Raw genomic sequence first — 17199 nt, 5'->3', positions numbered from 1 at the left:
AATCACCAACAATGATCTTGTAGAAGGTGTGATCTTCTTTATACAACTTCTCCAGCTCCATGTAGAACTTCTCAATTTCTTCTTCATCATAGTTGGATGTTGGTGTGTAGAAGACAAAGATAGGAAATGCCAGCAGTGAGCCACATCTATTCAAGCATAATATTCGGTTTGTCAGGTATTTGAATGGATCAATGGTCATGGAAAAGTTCATGTTGACAAGGACACCAATGCCACTGAAGCCTCTGTTGTCTCATGTTCCGAGGAACAGTTCTTCTCCAGTGTCAAAAATGGTGTGATGTGATTGATGCCTTCTCGTTTCAGTCAGAGCAATGATGTCGTGCTTGATCTTCTGTGTTTGCACCATCAGGTCCTTGATGGATGCTTCTGATGCCAGCGTATGCACATTGAAAGTACAGACAGTCATTTTTTTTTTTCTTCTTTTAAAAAAATTTTTTTTACAGAAGTTTATTCTTAAGGGTACAACAGGTTCCAAAACACTTCATTCTAGGTACTGCTGGCAACCGAGGTTACACAGGGAATCCAGGTGTTTAACCAGTAATAGAATTAAAGATCACCATTATCTCCAGCACAAGAAACAGCTTACTTTTTGCCAGACTTCTTAATTCCACTAGTGGCAGGGGGTCCTTCCCCGTGGCCTTGGCTTTTAGTTCCTTGAGTTTCTTCTATTCCTCCTTCTGTTTCTGCTTGAATGCCTTATCATCCTCGTCCATTTCCTTGGCCTGTTTCTTGGGCTGTTTCAGGGGCTTCTTCTTGCCACCTTCACGGCCGGACACGGTGCCTGCAGCCCCTCGCCCAGGCTCTGCCACAGGAAGCGGAGCGAGGGTGTACTTTTAAAGGTGTTATATTCTCTTTTTCATTTGTCTATGTAGACTTATTCTGGAACCCTCAATTTAATCTGCATACACATTTTCACTCAGAGGAAGGAAGAAGAGGGGAAAATTAGAAGAAGGGATAGAGAAAAAGATAATTGAGAATAGCTCAAAAATGTTTCAGAAAAATTAATAAACCATCTATTCCCAAACTGTAATATATCCCTACAAAAAAATATTTTAATCAAGTAAGGAAAATCGGCCACCCTCCAGAACCCACGGCTACTTCTCCCGGAAGGGAGCATAAAATGAGGTCCCCATAACCATGCCACTGGACTCCACACCAGGGTTGCCCCAGAGGGGGGTGGGCAAGAGCCCTCCCACTCCAAGGGACCCAGCCTTGGCAGCTGACCTCCACTACCCCACTGCCGCCACGCTCTAGGCCGCTTTCCACATGCTCGGGCTGAGCCTCACGCATGAGCGAACATATTCCTGGACTGTGTGGCCATTTTCATCATAAAGGAAATATATATATATTTATATATATATTTATAATATAAATATTTTTTTTTTAAATTTATTTATTTTTAATTAGAGAATCACCGTGAGGGTACAGTTACAGATTTATACACTTTTGTGCTTATACTTCCCTCATACAAAGTTTGGAACCCATCCCTTCACCAGTGCCCATTCTCCACCACCCGTAAACCCAGTGTCCCTCCCACCCTCCCCAATCCCATCTCCCCCCCACCCCACCCTGCCACTGTGGCAAGGCATTCCCTTCTGTTTTCTCTCTCTAATTAGCTGTTGTGGTTTGCAATAAAGGTGTTGAGTGGCCGCTGTGCTCAGTCTCTAGCCCTCATTCAGCCCGCAACTCCCTTCCCCCACATGGCCTTCGACTACAATGTAGTTGGTGATCGCTTCTCTGAGTTGACCTTTCCCCGGAACGTGAGGCCAGCCTCGAAGCCATGGAGTCAACCTCCTGGTACTTATTTCTACAGTTCTTGAGTGTTAGTCTCCCACTCTGTTATTCTATATACCATAGATGAGTGCAATCTTTCTATGTCTGTCTCTCTCTTTCTGACTCATTTCACTCAGCATGAAACTTTTCATGCCCATCCACTTGACTACAAAATTCTTGACCTCCTTTTTTCTAACAGCTGCATAGTATTCCATTGTATAGATGTACCAAAGTTTCCTCAACCAGTCATCCGTTCTGGGGCATTCGGGTTTTTTCCAGATTCTGGCTATTGTAAACAGTGCTGCGATGAACATACATGTGCAGATGTTGTTTCGATTGTACTTTTTTGCCTCTCTGGGATATATTCCCAGCAGTGGTATTGCTGGGTCAAATGGGAATTCAATATCTAATTTTTTGAGAGTCGTCCAAATTGTTTTCCAGAAGGGCTGGACCAGTCGGCATTCCCACCAGCAGTGAAGAAGGGTCCCTTTCTCCCCACATCCTCTCCAACAGCGGTTGCTTTTGTTCTTTTGGATGTGTGCTAGTCTCTGTGGTGTGAGGTGGTATCTCAAAGTTGTTTTGATCTGCAACTCTCTGATGATTAGTGATGCAGAGCACTTTTTCATGTGCCTTTTGGCCATTCGTATTTCTTCCTTGGTAAAGTTTCTGTTCATTTCTTCGCCCCATTTTTTGATGGGGTTGGATGTTTTCTTCTTGTAGAGTTCAACCAGTGCTTTATATACCATTGATATCAACCCCTTATCTGATGGGTATTGTGTAAATATCCTTTCCCATTCTGTGGATAGTCTTTGTATTCTGGTCACTGTATCTCTTGCGGTGCAGAAGCTTTTTAGTTTAATGTAGTCCCATTTGTTGATCTCTGTTTTTACTAGATTGCTTAGTTCCGTGTCACCTTTGAAGATACCTTTATCTTCAATATCGTGGAGGGTTTCGCCGACCTTGTCTTCAATGTCCCTTATGGTTTGTGGTCTAATGTTGAGGTCTTTAATCCATTTTGATCTGACTTTTGTGCATGGTGTACAGACAGTCATTTTAATCTTTCTTTGTTTTGGCAGTCTAATTTGTCCCTGAGATTTTATCAGTCTCTCCTTCCTCATCCTTCTTAACACTGTTGTATTGAGGGCTCTTTCTGTGTCAGGCGAATGAGGCCCAGTGTTGTTACTGTTTTTGGCATATCAAATACGCCATAAGTACCTTACCAGGCTCTGCCTGCCTTGTGGGCAGGGTACTCTCAGTAGCTTGCCGGGCTCTCCGAAAGCCATGGTGGTCTTTAGGGCAGCCTCCAATCACCCTTACAGGTGTTCCCATGGTTCACACCATGTATGAAGCCTATCAAATACATTGTGGAAATTATGGAAATTGGGTATTAAGTGTCTTATGGTATGTTGTGTGCCCACTTTCCACATGGTCTGGAAAGTGGCCTGGAGTGTGGTGGTGACTGGGTAGTGGAGGTAGTGGAGGTCGGCTGGTGAGGTATTTGTCTGACACCGGTAGGGTTGGGCTTCTGGGTTTGATCCCTGGGGCGCCAGAGATTGGAGGAGGCAGACAGAGGATCTTTTTTCCAGGTGTTGTTGAGCCTGGAGTCCAAGGCCACAAAGTTCTGCTTTACCTGGTTCTGTGGGGCTTCACTCATGTGTAAGATTTGGTCCGAGTGTCCAGAAAGCGGCCTGGAGCGTGGCAGTGGCTGGGTAGTGGAGCCACCCACTTTTTTTTTATTGTGATTCAGTAAAAATAAAAATAAAGTGGGCTTCAATGTCAAGAACGTGTCTGTTAAAGATGTTCATCTTGGCAGAGTGGCTGGTGACTGCAAAAAATGACCTTCTAGTGGAAGCAGCTGCTTTCACAGCTAGAGGATTATCTCCAATGATTACGCTCATCATTGCTGGTTATACACCAGTCCTGGATTGTCACATTGCCTGTAAGTTTCCTGAGGCTAGGGTAAAGATTGATTGTTCTTCTAAGGAAAAGCTGGAAGATGGAGTAAGACTTTTGAAATCTGGTGATATTGCCATCTTTGATATGGTGCTGGCAAACCCACACATGTGGATCGCTTCTCTGAATCACCCTTGGCTCATCCTGATGCTGGAGAGAGGCAGACATTTGCCTTGGCGATCAGCAAAGCAGAAACAGGAAGGCAGAGGTTGCTGACAAGGTTATCAAGTCTGCCCAGAAGGCTCTGGAAGGCCAAGTGAATATGAACCCCAGTATCTGCCAGCCTAGGCTCCAGTCTTAATCTGCGGTGGAAGGACAATCTCGTAACTATTTGTCTCAATTGTCCGTTTAGGTCTAACAGTAAACAACTTGTTGCTGATAAAAACGCATCATAAGGCCTTTATTGGAAAAATAATGTGTGGACTGTGTGCGGATAGTTATTAAAAATCAGTACACTTTAATGGCAACAACATGACTGAAAAACTGTCACAGAGTTTCGAGACCCATTAAAACTGTTTAATAAATAAGATGTCATTAGTGTTTCTCCATTTACAGATTAAAAAGTAAAGTTTTAAGGTTCATTTTCTTGACCAAATATCCTAGGTCTACAAAACCCAGGAATAGGTCTTAAATGTCAATTTGTTGTACTTGAAATCCAACAGACACTATGGAAACATACCTTGGGGGAAGGACTTAAAATTGAATTGAATGAAAGTATTCAATCTGAGCTATCAACAATATTTTTTGTTCATTATGAAGACAGAGTCAAGAATAACCAAACATCATAGAAAGGAGATAAGTGTCTCTATATGCATCCAAGAATACTTATGAACCAGAATTCATCCTGGAAAATAAGATAGGAAGCCAACTAACTCAAGTTGGTTATTTTCATAAGAATAGAGAGAAAAATAATATTTTTTATTCATGGTAAACATATGACAGCAAATTAAAAAAATCTCCATGGCTGTATTCTAAATCTTTCCTGCCTAGAGAAGAGAGATGAATGATGTTAGACTAATATGTAACAGCATATCTGAGTTAAATGTTCAACTTTTATTTGGAGCTGACAAAAATATAATAGAGTCGTTTTTGTGTTTTTCTTCTACCATTATTTTTGACAGGTAATATTCTCACTGGTGTACCATGGAATCTCGTTGTCTTGATTTAGATTTCCCTAATAATAAGTGATAATAAAAATGGTGAGCATTTTTTTAATGTGACTGTTGGACATCTGTTGGTCTTCCTCAGAGAAGTCCCTGTTCTTTACTTATTCCCAATTTTTGATGGTGCTTTGTATTTTTTGTCATTAATATATGAGAGTATTTTTATATCTTGAATATAAACACTGTTCCTGATATTTTCTCCAATTCAGTTATATTTTATTTTTCACTCATGGTTCTTTTGTCAGGAGAAACTCTTTAATTTGATATAATTCTATTTGTTTATTTCTGATTCTATCACCTTTGCCAGTGATATTGCATCACTGAAGACACCTTTAAAATTTATATCTTGGATAGGTCTGCCTATATTTTCCTCTATGTGTTTTATAGAGTCTGGTCTGAACTCAAGGTATTTAGTCCACTTTGAGTTGACTTTTGTGTTAGGTGTGAGATATAGGTTCAAATTTTTTTAGAGTTATACAGTTTTTCCAGCACCATTTGTTGAAGAGGTTGTTTTTACTTCATTTCATGCTCTCAGCACCAGTGTAAAAAAGATAGTTGACCATATATGTGGAGGTTGGTCCTTTGATACTCATTTCTGAATAATTTGTTATTGCAACATCATGCTGTTTTGATCACTGTGACTTTATAGTATAGTTTCAAGTTAGGTAACGAAATACCCCCTACCCTGTTTCTTATTTTTTGGTATGATTTTGGCTATTTGTGGCCTTTTATAACTTCATACAAACTTTACTATGGACTCTTCTAAACCCTTGAAGAATTATGTCTGAAATTAGATATGGATTTTATTGAATCTAAGATGATCATTTTGATAATATTTATTCTTCCAATCAAAGAGCATAGAATAGTTTTACAATTTCTAAGGTCATCTTCTATTTATTTCTTAATTGTTTTGACGTTTTTATGGTATAAATCTTTCACCTTTTCTGGTAAGTTGATTCCTAAGTACTTGATGTTCTTGGAAACTATTTTCAATGGAATAGATTCTTTCTTTCTCTTTCCCCTATGATTCATTATTTGTATAAAGAAATGTAACTAATTTTTCCTGTACAAATTTATTATATTATTTAAATTAATTTTTAATTTAATTACAGTGAGTAACACAGTTACTAAGTTGTTCATGATTGGGTTTTAGTCAAATAATGATCAAATACATGTCTCTTAACCAGTGTACATTTTCCACAACCAATGTCCCAGTTTCCTTCCACCCTTAACCCCCTTACTACAGCACCATGGCAAGGATAAACCTGACAATCCTTCAGTATTTCTATTGCAAACCATAATGCCCAAAAGTAAAATGATTTTCCCATTTTCCTTTCCTTCTGGTATTCTTATAATTCAAACATTGTTCCTTTTGCTGTAATCCATTAAAAACCTTAATTCTCTTCTATTCTAGTGCTTATTATCTCTTTTTTCCTGTTTCCTATCAATTTTGACTTGTATTTTGTCTTCAAGTTTTTCTGCATTGTTCTCTACCTGTCCTATACTGCTGCTGTGGCTTGCTATTGTATTCTTTAGTTCTTTTAGTTCATTTTGTGTGAAATCTGTCATCCTGTGTTAGTTCTTTGAGTTGGTCAAATTTTTAATCCTGTGATTCCTTAATTCCATTCGCCAGTGCCTTCTTAGCTTTAATTTCCATTGTAGTGTGTTGATTTCAGGTCTTTGTGTCCAGACTGGACAGTTTGAAGGGATTGAGGATTTGCCTGGACTTCTATCACTGTCGAACACAGCAGTTGACTGAGCTCTAAGACTGTCCAAGGGTACCATTAGGTATTTTAATTCCCTTCTATTCTAGTGTTTCTCTTTTTTTCCCTGTTTCCTTCCATTTTGACTTGTATTTTGTCTTCAAGTTTGTCTGTATGGTTCTCTTCCTGTGCTATGAAGATTGCCTCCACTGGCTTCAATATGAAGAGTGTGATCTGAAAAATCTGTGCAGTTTTGGGTTCTGAGAATTAGAGCTGATATCAGATGGTGTTATTCCCTGATCTGGGGGCTGAAGTCGGTAAGGAGAAAGCCTCAGAGTCCCAGGTCTGAGGCCTTCTCGGGAGCCCAGTTGTAGTGGGAATGACAAAGTAAGCTGGGTAATTAAACTAGTGAGTAAAATAATATATGTCTTTTCACTAGTATAATGACTTGTTATTCCCCATCTCTCTGTATTTCCTTCAATTTCTCTAATCCCTGAATGCAATAATATAAGTCAACTAATAAATATATACTGCTTTGTATATTGACTTGAATTGACTTGTTCAAGGGAAATAGCTGCTTGATTAAAATCAAGAGCTAAGGATGATTAAGCTCAATGACTAAGGCATTGGAAAAGCCAGAATAAGTTGTTAACTGGGGATTTTTTTAGAAGTAAAATGTTTATTGAACATATTAACAAGGAATTATTCAAGGGATCAAAGTTTCTGCACAATATATTTTTTAGTTTCTAATTTATTTATTTATTTATTTATTTATGTTTTAAATAAAAATTTTATTTTATTAAATCACCGTGTGGAAGATTACAATGCTTTCAGGCTTAGGTCTCAGTTATACAATGCTGAAACAACCATCCCTTCACCAGTGCCCATATACCACCACCCAAAAAAAAAAAAACACAGTACACCTCCCATCCCACGCCCCCACCCCCTACCTTGTAACTGATAAGTTTCATTTTACATTCTGTTTACTTTGGTTACAATCAATATTTCAACAAAAACCTCACTATTGTTAGGAGTACCCCACTAGATTCAGACTTACTGTGAAGACAAATGAGGTTGCGCAGCCGCTACTGCTGCGCGACCTCATTTTGAATTTCTGTACTTTAACAACTAAGTCCAGGGAGATTTCTTCCAGATATTGCATCATTGCATGCTTGAAAACCCCATCTGTGGTCATCATAATATGGCGGACACCGCGCCCTTCATCCCCGGAGAGAAAGAGGCGAGAGAGAGAGAAATACGTTTCCTCTCCCGGGCGGGCACGGGGCCGAGGCTTAGTTCTCAGGCTGGAGACATTCTGCGAGGAGTTGCCCATGCCAAAAGAGGTTTAGCTGGGTCTGGATTCACGCTCGTGCAGCTGCGGAGAGGCCGCACACGCGTGCGGCCCCCGGGATCACATCTCGGCGGTCTTTAGTTTCTAATTTATTTACATTTTATTTTAAGCATTGTGGTTTACAAAATGGTTATTGGCACCAGTCCCTTCCACCACCATGCATTGTCTCTCCCATCACCCCTATTCTCTTCTGCTGTACATTTCATTCTGGAAACCAGTTCTATTTCTATTTCCTTTGTGCATCTCTTATACCCCTGCCATGTTTTCTATGTCATCCATAGGAGAGAAACCAGTCTGTGCCCCTATTCTATCTGACTTCATTTATACTCCCCAGGTTCATCCATGTAGTAACAAATTGCAGGATTTCATTTTCTCTTTTAGCCGAGTAGTATTTCATTATACGGACTATAGTTTACATATATAGTCATCTATTTGTGGATATTTGGGTTGTTTCAGATTTTGGCTATTGCGAATAATGCTATAATTAACACAGGGTTGCAAATGTCTTTTCTGAATAGATGCAGAGAAAGCATTAGACAAGATCCAACATCTATTCACGATTTTTAAAATTATCAATAAAATGGGGTTTGAAGAACTTTCCTCAACATAAAGCCATTTGCCATGAAAAAATAGAAAGCATCTTCTCAATGATGAAAAAGTGAAAGTATTCCCTGTATAGAAGGCACAAGACAAGGTTGCCCATTCTCACAACTACTACTCACAGTTGTTCAGTATTGGAAATTCTTGCATTAGCAATCATGTAAGACAGAGATCTTCAATGTCTACAGGTTATCACTTGTATCACTTGTCTTCCCATTGATCTTCGATTTGCTGGAGCGGGCACCAGTAATGTCTCCATTTGTCCCTGTCACGTGCTAATGTAGCCCAGGTATATCTGCTTGCTCCAGGAACAGGAAGAGCCACAAACCATTCATTCAGGGTTGTAACAAAGAAGTCTGACCATCTCGTTGGTGGGCAGCCACGCAGTCTTTTGACCTCCCCTGGAATCCAGTCGGTAACAGCTCTAGTCCAGCAGTCGTCTATGAATCGCATTACATATCTGGCAATCTGATTTTTGATGTCTTGGCAAACGAGACAGTGTCTCTGATTCTTGATCATTGACAGAGGTCAGAACTCCGGATTCCTTCTCTCACATAAATGAGATGTAATACTCCTAGCTTAGCTCTTTTGATTCCTCTTTTGGATACCCGAATAGCGTTCTCATCCTGTTTGCATAGGGCCCAGGTCTCTGAGGCATACGTTAGTGCAGGAAGAACAGTGAAATTGAAAAGATGTGCCTGGAGTCGGAGGTCCTTCATGCTCTTAACCACTTCTTCGATGCTCTTGAAGGCGTTCCATGCTTCTCTCTTCCTCCTGTGCAGTTCTGGTGCCAAGTCGTTCCTCATGTTGAGTTCTCAACCCAAGTACACATAGCTGCTGCATTTGGAGATGTTCATTCCATTGAGAGCAAATGGAACATCAGGGACGTTTTTCATGAGCATTGTCTTGTTGAGGTTCAGCTGCAGCCTGACCTTTCCACACTCATGGTCGAAGTCGACCAGCATTTGTGTCTCTTGGCTAATTTTTGGTGTTATGAGAACGATGTCATCAGAGAAGTGGAGGTGGTGTAGTTGCCAAACCGTCTATCTTCACTCCTATTCCTTCCCATTCCAGTAGTCGCATGACATTCTCGAGAGTGGCACTGAAGAGTTTCAGTGAAATGGTATCACCCTGCCGAACCCCTCTCTTTACGTCAATGATCACTTCCTTGTAGAATAGTGAGATCCTGGTGGTGAATCCGTAATACAGCTTGAGGAGGATCCTGATGTACTGAGCTTGAACATCCTGTTTGGTTAGGGCTTCGATAACCGCTTCACTCTCAACATAATCGAAGTCCTTCTTTAAGTCAATGAATGTTAGACAGAGCAGCATCTTGAACTCTTGCGAGACTTCAATGAGTTTGCTCACTGTGTGGTTATGGTCAATCGTGCTGTTTCCTTTTCGGAACCCAGATTGCTCGCATGGTTTTCCTTCATCTAGTGTTTTGCCTATTCTATCAGAATGACATAAGATGACAGACAGCAGGCAGATTGGGCGATAGTTGCTGATGTCATGGATGGTCTCCCTTCTTGTACAACAGAATGATCCTGCTGATTTTCCACTGGGATGGAACCTTGCATTCACACAGGTAGTGTGTGAAGAGCCGAGCCAATGTATTGATGAGTATTGGTGGCAGTTTCTTCAGGTGTTCAGGTCTGACCTTGTCTGGACCCAGTGTTGTATGAGTCTTTACCGACGAAATGACATATAGGATTTCAGAAGGGAGGACATTGGGAACGACATATCCATCTTGCAGAATTTGGTATGTGGGCAGGTGGACTTGGCTGTCAAAGAGATCCGAGTAGAAGTCGTGAATAATCCATTGCATTTCTGAAGGATGTAATAGATCCATCAGGACGTCAAAAGGCAGTCATCTTGGTCTTGTAGTTGGCAAAGGACAGGCAAGCATTGCGAATACTTTTCCCAACTTCTGCCGCATCGGCCAATGCTGCTTTCTCTTTGAGGTCTTCCTTTATCACTTCTCTGCATAGCTTTGCCACCTTGGACTTTAGCTTGTGGTTGCCTGAGGCTCACGCTAAACCACATTGACGAACGAGCTTGAGAGTTTCCAAAGACAGGCGTCTGTGGTTTTCTCACTCTCGCCATTCTTCTTGCAGTCATGGAGGTGCTGAACCGGTTGATCATATTCCTTGTCAATGTTGTCAGGGATGGCATCTTTCCACATTGCCACAATAGTGCCAAAGAGCTCCCAGTTGGTGATCATTCTGGGAGTTCTTTTCTTAAACTTAATCTTTGCAGACCTTTCTCCCTGCTCTGTGAAGTAGAATTTTGCACAAAGGAGACGGTGGTCCGATCCCGTTTGGAATTTTGGGACAACAGTGACATTAGCCAGGCAAAACCTTCGATTGAATATGATGTGATCAATTTCATTGTGGAACTGTCCACTGGGAGACTCCCATGTCCAGCGTTTAGATTCGGCTTTCTGGAACTGTGAGATATCATGGATGGTCTTGGTCGACATGATGAACTCAGATGAACTACAGCTTATACAAGAAGTCAAATTCTCATTATTCACAGATGCCATGATACTATCTAGAAAACCCTAAAGACTCAAGCAAAAGGCTTCTAGAAACAATAGACTTTTACTATAAAGTGTCAGGATACCAAATCAATGCACATAACCCATTTTTTTCTGTACGCAAATAGTGAACAAAAAACAGGGCAGTTAGAAATAAATCCATTTACAGTTGTTGCTCAGAATATCAAGTTCCTCAGAGTAATTTTAACAGAAGAGTTGTAAAACGGATACAAAGAAAATAAAACACTTCTAAAATAAATAATGAGAGAACAAGAAAATGGAAACTCATCCCCTGTTCATGGATTGGAAGTATCAATATTGTCAAAACAGCAATCTAGCCCAAAGCAAAATGGAAGTTCAATGCAGTCTCTATATAAAATACCCATTGCATTACAGATTAAAAAGTGTTGAAATTTATATGTAACCATATCCCCAAACAGCAGCCAAAGCAATTCTAGGAAAAAAGAAGATTAGAGATAAAATTTCAAACTATACTATAAAGCTATAGTAATTGAACAGTATGGTAATGGAATTAGGACAGATTAACTCTATAATAGAATATAGTCCAGAGACATATTCTCAGATACATGACAAGTTAATATTCAACAAATAAGGGAAAAATATGAAGTGCAGCAAAAACAAAGCCTCTTTAACAAATAGTGCTGGGAAAGCTGGTCACTCATATGCAAACAACAAAAAAAAAACCCAGAGCTTTTCAAATAATATGCAAAAGTATCAAATAAAAATAGATTAAGGACCTTGATAAAAGACCTAAAGCTATAAGTTATATTGAGGAAATGATTTGTAGAATACTATGTAATATTGAATCCAGAAGTGTCTTCTATGATTGGCAAACAAATTAAAGTAAACATAAACTAATAGACTATATCAAACTAAGAATTTCTGCACTGCCAAGGAAACAATGCACAGAATGAAAAAACAACCCAATAGCCTGGGGGAGGATATTTTCCCATCACTTTTTCCATAACATGTTAATGTCCAAGATATATAAAGCACTGAAGCAATTTTACAGGAGAAAAAAAACCAACAGCCAAGAACATTCAAAAATGTGGGGAGTGGGTGCATGGCAAGGAGAAATGAAGAGAAACATTTTCAAAGAAGACATATAGGTGGCTAAAATGTGAATGAAAAAATGTTCTCAAACACTAATAATCAAAGAAATGAAAATCTAAGCAACAATGAGATATCATCTCAAACCAGTGAGACTGTCACACACTATGAAAAACAGAAACAAACAGAGTTGACTTGGGTATAGAAAAAACGGAGACCCTCATTCACTGTTGCTAGGAATACTGGCTGGTTCATCATCTGGGAGAACAACATGGACACTTCTCAAAAAGGTTAGAAATTGAGTTACCAAATGACCCAATCTCATTTCTTGGCATCCACCTCAAGGGCCTGAAAACTAGAAATCTCGTACTGAGATATAAATGCAAAGAAAACATTAGAGAAGGAAATTGAAAGCACTACTTCATTTAATATTTTTAATATTAAGAATGTTTTCATGGCCTATATAGAAAAATACATTACTTTAGTCTAAAGTCTAATAAAACATAGAGCCTAACTGATCTCACTTCTATGAAAATTGACAGAGTTGTAGAAAAGAAATTTAAAAGCTAGCAGAAGAGAAATTTTAAGCTAGCATAAGTCAAGAAATTTAAGTGAAAGCATCATTTTCACAACATAATAAAGCTTATTAAAGCATTAAGAACAGATGGAGAAGTGACACCAAGTAATAGAGAAAATATAAAGCATTATTGAAGTAGCTACACTGATTAACAGCTATTTCAAAGGAAACGACACAACCTTCTATTAGAATCAGGTGCCATCTATGACATCAGAACCAGAGAGGAAAGAACAAAATGATGCTCTTACTAGTGGCTAAAGTTGATTGGTGAACTGGAGCAATAGCACAGCGGGTAAGGATTTCACCTTGCATGTGGCCGACCCAGGTTCAATTCCTCCATCCCTCTCAGAGAGCCCGGCAAGCTACTGAGAGTATCCCACCCCCACAGCAGAGCCTGGCAAGCTAGCCATGGTGTATTCAATACACTATGTAACAACAAGTCTCACAATGAAGATGTTACTGATGTCCACTCGAGAAAATCAATGAACAATGGGACTACAGTGCTATAGTGCTACAGTTCATTGGTCAATTTAAATGAAAGCCAATATTTACCATGTGACATACCTTAAATCAATTTATCATAATAATTTACCCTAATATAATAAAGATATTCTACTTGTATTTTTTTCTCCTTTAAATTTTGTTTTGGGGCCACTCCTGGCTATTTTCATGACTTATTGCTATATGTGTTCTATAAGTGGATATCAAATCTATATGAAGCATCTTTGTTTACAGCATGTTTTACTGGATATTTTTAGTCCACTTTTGGGATCTGCTACCCTGAAAAATAAAAAAGTTTTCTTTCAAAATATTACTGCTAATTGGCAATGCACCCAGTAACCCAATAGTATTGATGCTGATGTAGGAAAATAGATGTTGCTTCCAAGTCTGTTAAAACAACATCCATTACTCGACTTACAGCTCACAATGCTATTTCGAACTGTTTGTTAAAATACCTATTTGAAAAGGCTATGGTAGCTATAGATAGTAATTTCTCTGATGGAACTGGACTTCTGAAAATGATTTATTATTCTAGATGCCATTAATAACATATATGACATGGAAGAAGGTAAGGATATCAAGATTAACAAAAGGGAGTATGGTGCTGCCACCAGGCTAACCTGTACCTGCAGGGTGAGTGCATCAGCAGCCTGATGGTGCCTTCAGGCTTTCTGATACCCCAAAATTGCTGTCATGCCTTTGGCTGGACCCCAACAACTTGGGGCTGAGTTTACCAAGAAATTAAACTGCCCAAACTTAGGTATGTGGGAGCCAAAACCACAAACCACCTCTGGCTCAGCTATACAAGCTCATTTACTGGCCTTGTTTCAGATACCCATAAATCTCGAAAGAGATCAAAAGTTGCTGTTAGAGCTAACAACACAGCACACTGCAGGCAAGCGGGTAAGCCCTGAAAAGCAGATGCCAATAGTTTATTTCTCTTAAAAATATGGAAACAAAGGCCATGATCCAGAGACACACAAAGGAATCTCAGAACCAAGCAGCTCGCTTCAGAGATGCCTCTGGACTTCAAGGCAGGCCGACTTCACTGGAGTGCCTCAGACAGGGATAGGCATCGTCCCTCCACTTGTCCCCTAAAAAATCTTGGCGGCTGCTAACTTCCATAGCTCAATGAAAAGTGCATGTACTCAGGTTCAATGACAGCAAACTCCTGGCCTCAAGGGATAGGGAATGGGCCAGTCCTTCTCATCCCCCCTACCCCATCACCATGGGACCCTGGAGGCCACACCCACAATTTTTTCCCGGCTACTACTTAAGCTCCTTAACAGCCACGATCCAGAGACACACAAAAGAATCTCCTAATCAAACAGCTTACTGCAGAGATTTCTCCAGACCCTAATTATCTAAAATTTTAGAATTCCAGGAGCACATGGGCTCTTGCGGCAGCATGACATTTTATGCTATTCATAACAAGCAATACAAAAGAGAGTATGGGGGAGATTGTCTGCCATAGAGGCAGGGAAGGGATGGAATGGGGTGGGGGTACTGAGGATCTTGATGGTGGAAGATGTGAATTGGTGGAGTGTTGGGTGATCAATCATTGTATGACAAACTCAAACAGGAAAGCTTTGTAACTGTATCTCACAGTGATTAAAAATAATAATATAATAAAATAAAATTAACATAATGAATTTAAAAAGTAATGTGGAATTTATGCCCAATTCAATTTTAATCAATGGCTGAATAAATAGCAGTGACACATTCATGTGTCACTGTATCACTGTCATTCCCTTGTTCATCGATTTGCTCAAGCAGGCCCCAGTAACGTCTCCATTGATCCCTGTCACGTGCTAGTGTAGACCTATGGTATACTGGGGGCTCTTTCAGGATCAGGGGAATGAGGACTGTCGTTGTTACTGTTTTTGGCATATTGAGTATGCCACAGGTAGCTTGCCAGGCTCTGCCGTGCAAATCCTACATTAAAAAATATATATGTTAATGAGAGTGGAGCCAGAGTGATAGTATGCAGGTAGGGCATTTGCCTAGCATGCAGCTGATCTGTGTTCAATCCCCAGCATCCCATATAATCTCCTGAGCACCACCAGGACTAATTCCTGAGTGCAGCCCAGGAATAAATCCTGAGCATCACCAGTTGTGATCCAAGAAGCAAAAAAAAGAAGGTTAACAAGAATTTGAGGGGCTGGAGTGATAGCACAGCGGGTAGGGCATTTGTCTTGCATGTGGCCAACCCGGTTCAATTCCCAGCATCCTATATGGTCCCCTGAGCACCGCCAGAAGTAATTCCTGAGTGCAGAGCCAGGAGTAAACCCTGAGGATCACCGGGTGTGACCCCAAAACAAAAGAAAAGAAAAAGAATTTGAAAAGTTTATTTTGGCCCTCATAGATGACTTTTAGACATTTCAGACTTCAGTGAAGGAAGTAACTCCACTGGAGTTAAACTAATGTTACTTTAAAGAAAGAAAAACATAATTAGAATCACAACAGGAAGAGGTGACTAAATAATTGCATTAAGATAAAATTTTATCAGATGAGGAATTGCTCCTTATTCTGAAGAAAGTGATTTCTTGAGATATTACAATCTCAATATGACTGTAAATATACTTGAAATGGCAACAAAGAACTTAGAATATTATATCAACTTATTTGAAAAAGCTGTGGCTGGTTTTGAGAGGATTAAATTCAAGTTGGAATAAAGTTCTGTTGTAGAAAAGTAGCATTATATGTATCATTTCATGAAAGAAATTTTCATTGTTTTTGTATTTTAAGAAATTGACATAACTTCAGCAATGACACCCAAAGTGGCATCTATAAACAGCAAGGCAAGACCTAAGGGAAAATTAAAGAGCACTGTCAAGGCCAAGGCAATCAGCATATTTTAGCAATGACAGATATACATACATATGCATATACATATATACAATACCTGGTCTCATGCATATAGGCCTGCATTTTACTCCTGGGCTGCACATAGATTCTTAAATCAAAATGAAAATCCACTAGACAGTCAACTTTATAAAAGTCAACTTCATAAAAAAAATTCAGCTGTGTTTAATAAACTACTCAGAGAAAAGTAAGATGCAAGATGACAGATTCATTTGGAAGCTATTGCTATGAGCGAGGTAGAAAAATAATGATGGCTTCATTCAATGTGGTATTTGCGAGGCAATTATAAGTAGTAGGGCTCTTGATGTATTTTTAAGATGAAATTTTTAAGTTCCTGATGTCATGCAGGAGGAAAGAATCAATAAAGTTTCTTCTGTCTTAAAATCAATTGTGGAAACAAATTTTTCAATCATTTTTTACTTTCTATACAGGAAATGCAGTGTTGTGATAGTGCAATCAAGGATAATTAATACCAAAACTATGCCTTTGAACAATTACCAGAACTTATTTTGAGAACTTCAAACAAACATTGTTTATAAATATTGGTTTTACCAGACTTTATTTTACAAAATATGAAGTAAGATTGCATTGCGAAATCTCACTGAGCAATTCAATTCTGTATCATTATGTTTTCATTCTCTCTGAAAAATATCTATTGTTCAACAGGAGAGATATTTTGTATTTTGGATTTTTAGGGTGTAGGACATAACCAGATATACTATATTTTACATTTGTTAAATGTTTTATCATCTCTGATATAATTTTACATATATTTTTAATTATCTTTTTGTCTCAAGCCCGAGAAAGAGCAGAATAGGTGATCTATGTAGGAAATTGAAGAGTTTAAGTACTGACAACCCCTTTGCCTCACTCAAGCCAAGCCATTTATAGGTTTCTTTTTAGCAGATCCTCCTTGAGCAGGAAGACAGGTGTGCCCTGTGCTCACTCAGAGCTAACTGTTCTGTGCAGGATCAGATCTGTGACTTGTCCTCTTTGCCACAGTGCCATTATTAATAGGAATGGCAAGCCATTTATACATCACACATCACCAGAATCATCTAATAATGGTTGGTTCCCTTCATTTC

General features: G+C 39.3%; 2 pseudogenes; one reads left to right on the top strand and one right to left on the bottom strand.

Moving 5' to 3' along the window:
• Positions 1-600: 600 nt before the first annotated feature.
• LOC129402020 (translation machinery-associated protein 7-like) lies at positions 601-3074 on the bottom strand (annotated as a pseudogene).
• Positions 3075-3130: 56 nt separating this feature from the next.
• LOC129402019 (elongation factor 1-alpha 1-like) lies at positions 3131-4045 on the top strand (annotated as a pseudogene).
• The last annotated feature ends 13154 nt before the right edge of the window (positions 4046-17199 follow it).

This window comes from Sorex araneus, chromosome 1 (assembly GCF_027595985.1).
Source record: "Sorex araneus isolate mSorAra2 chromosome 1, mSorAra2.pri, whole genome shotgun sequence".
NCBI classification, from domain to species: Eukaryota; Metazoa; Chordata; class Mammalia; order Eulipotyphla; family Soricidae; genus Sorex; species Sorex araneus.
The sequence above is the reverse complement of the archived record's forward strand: the minus strand, read 5'-3'. Positions and strand labels throughout refer to the sequence as shown.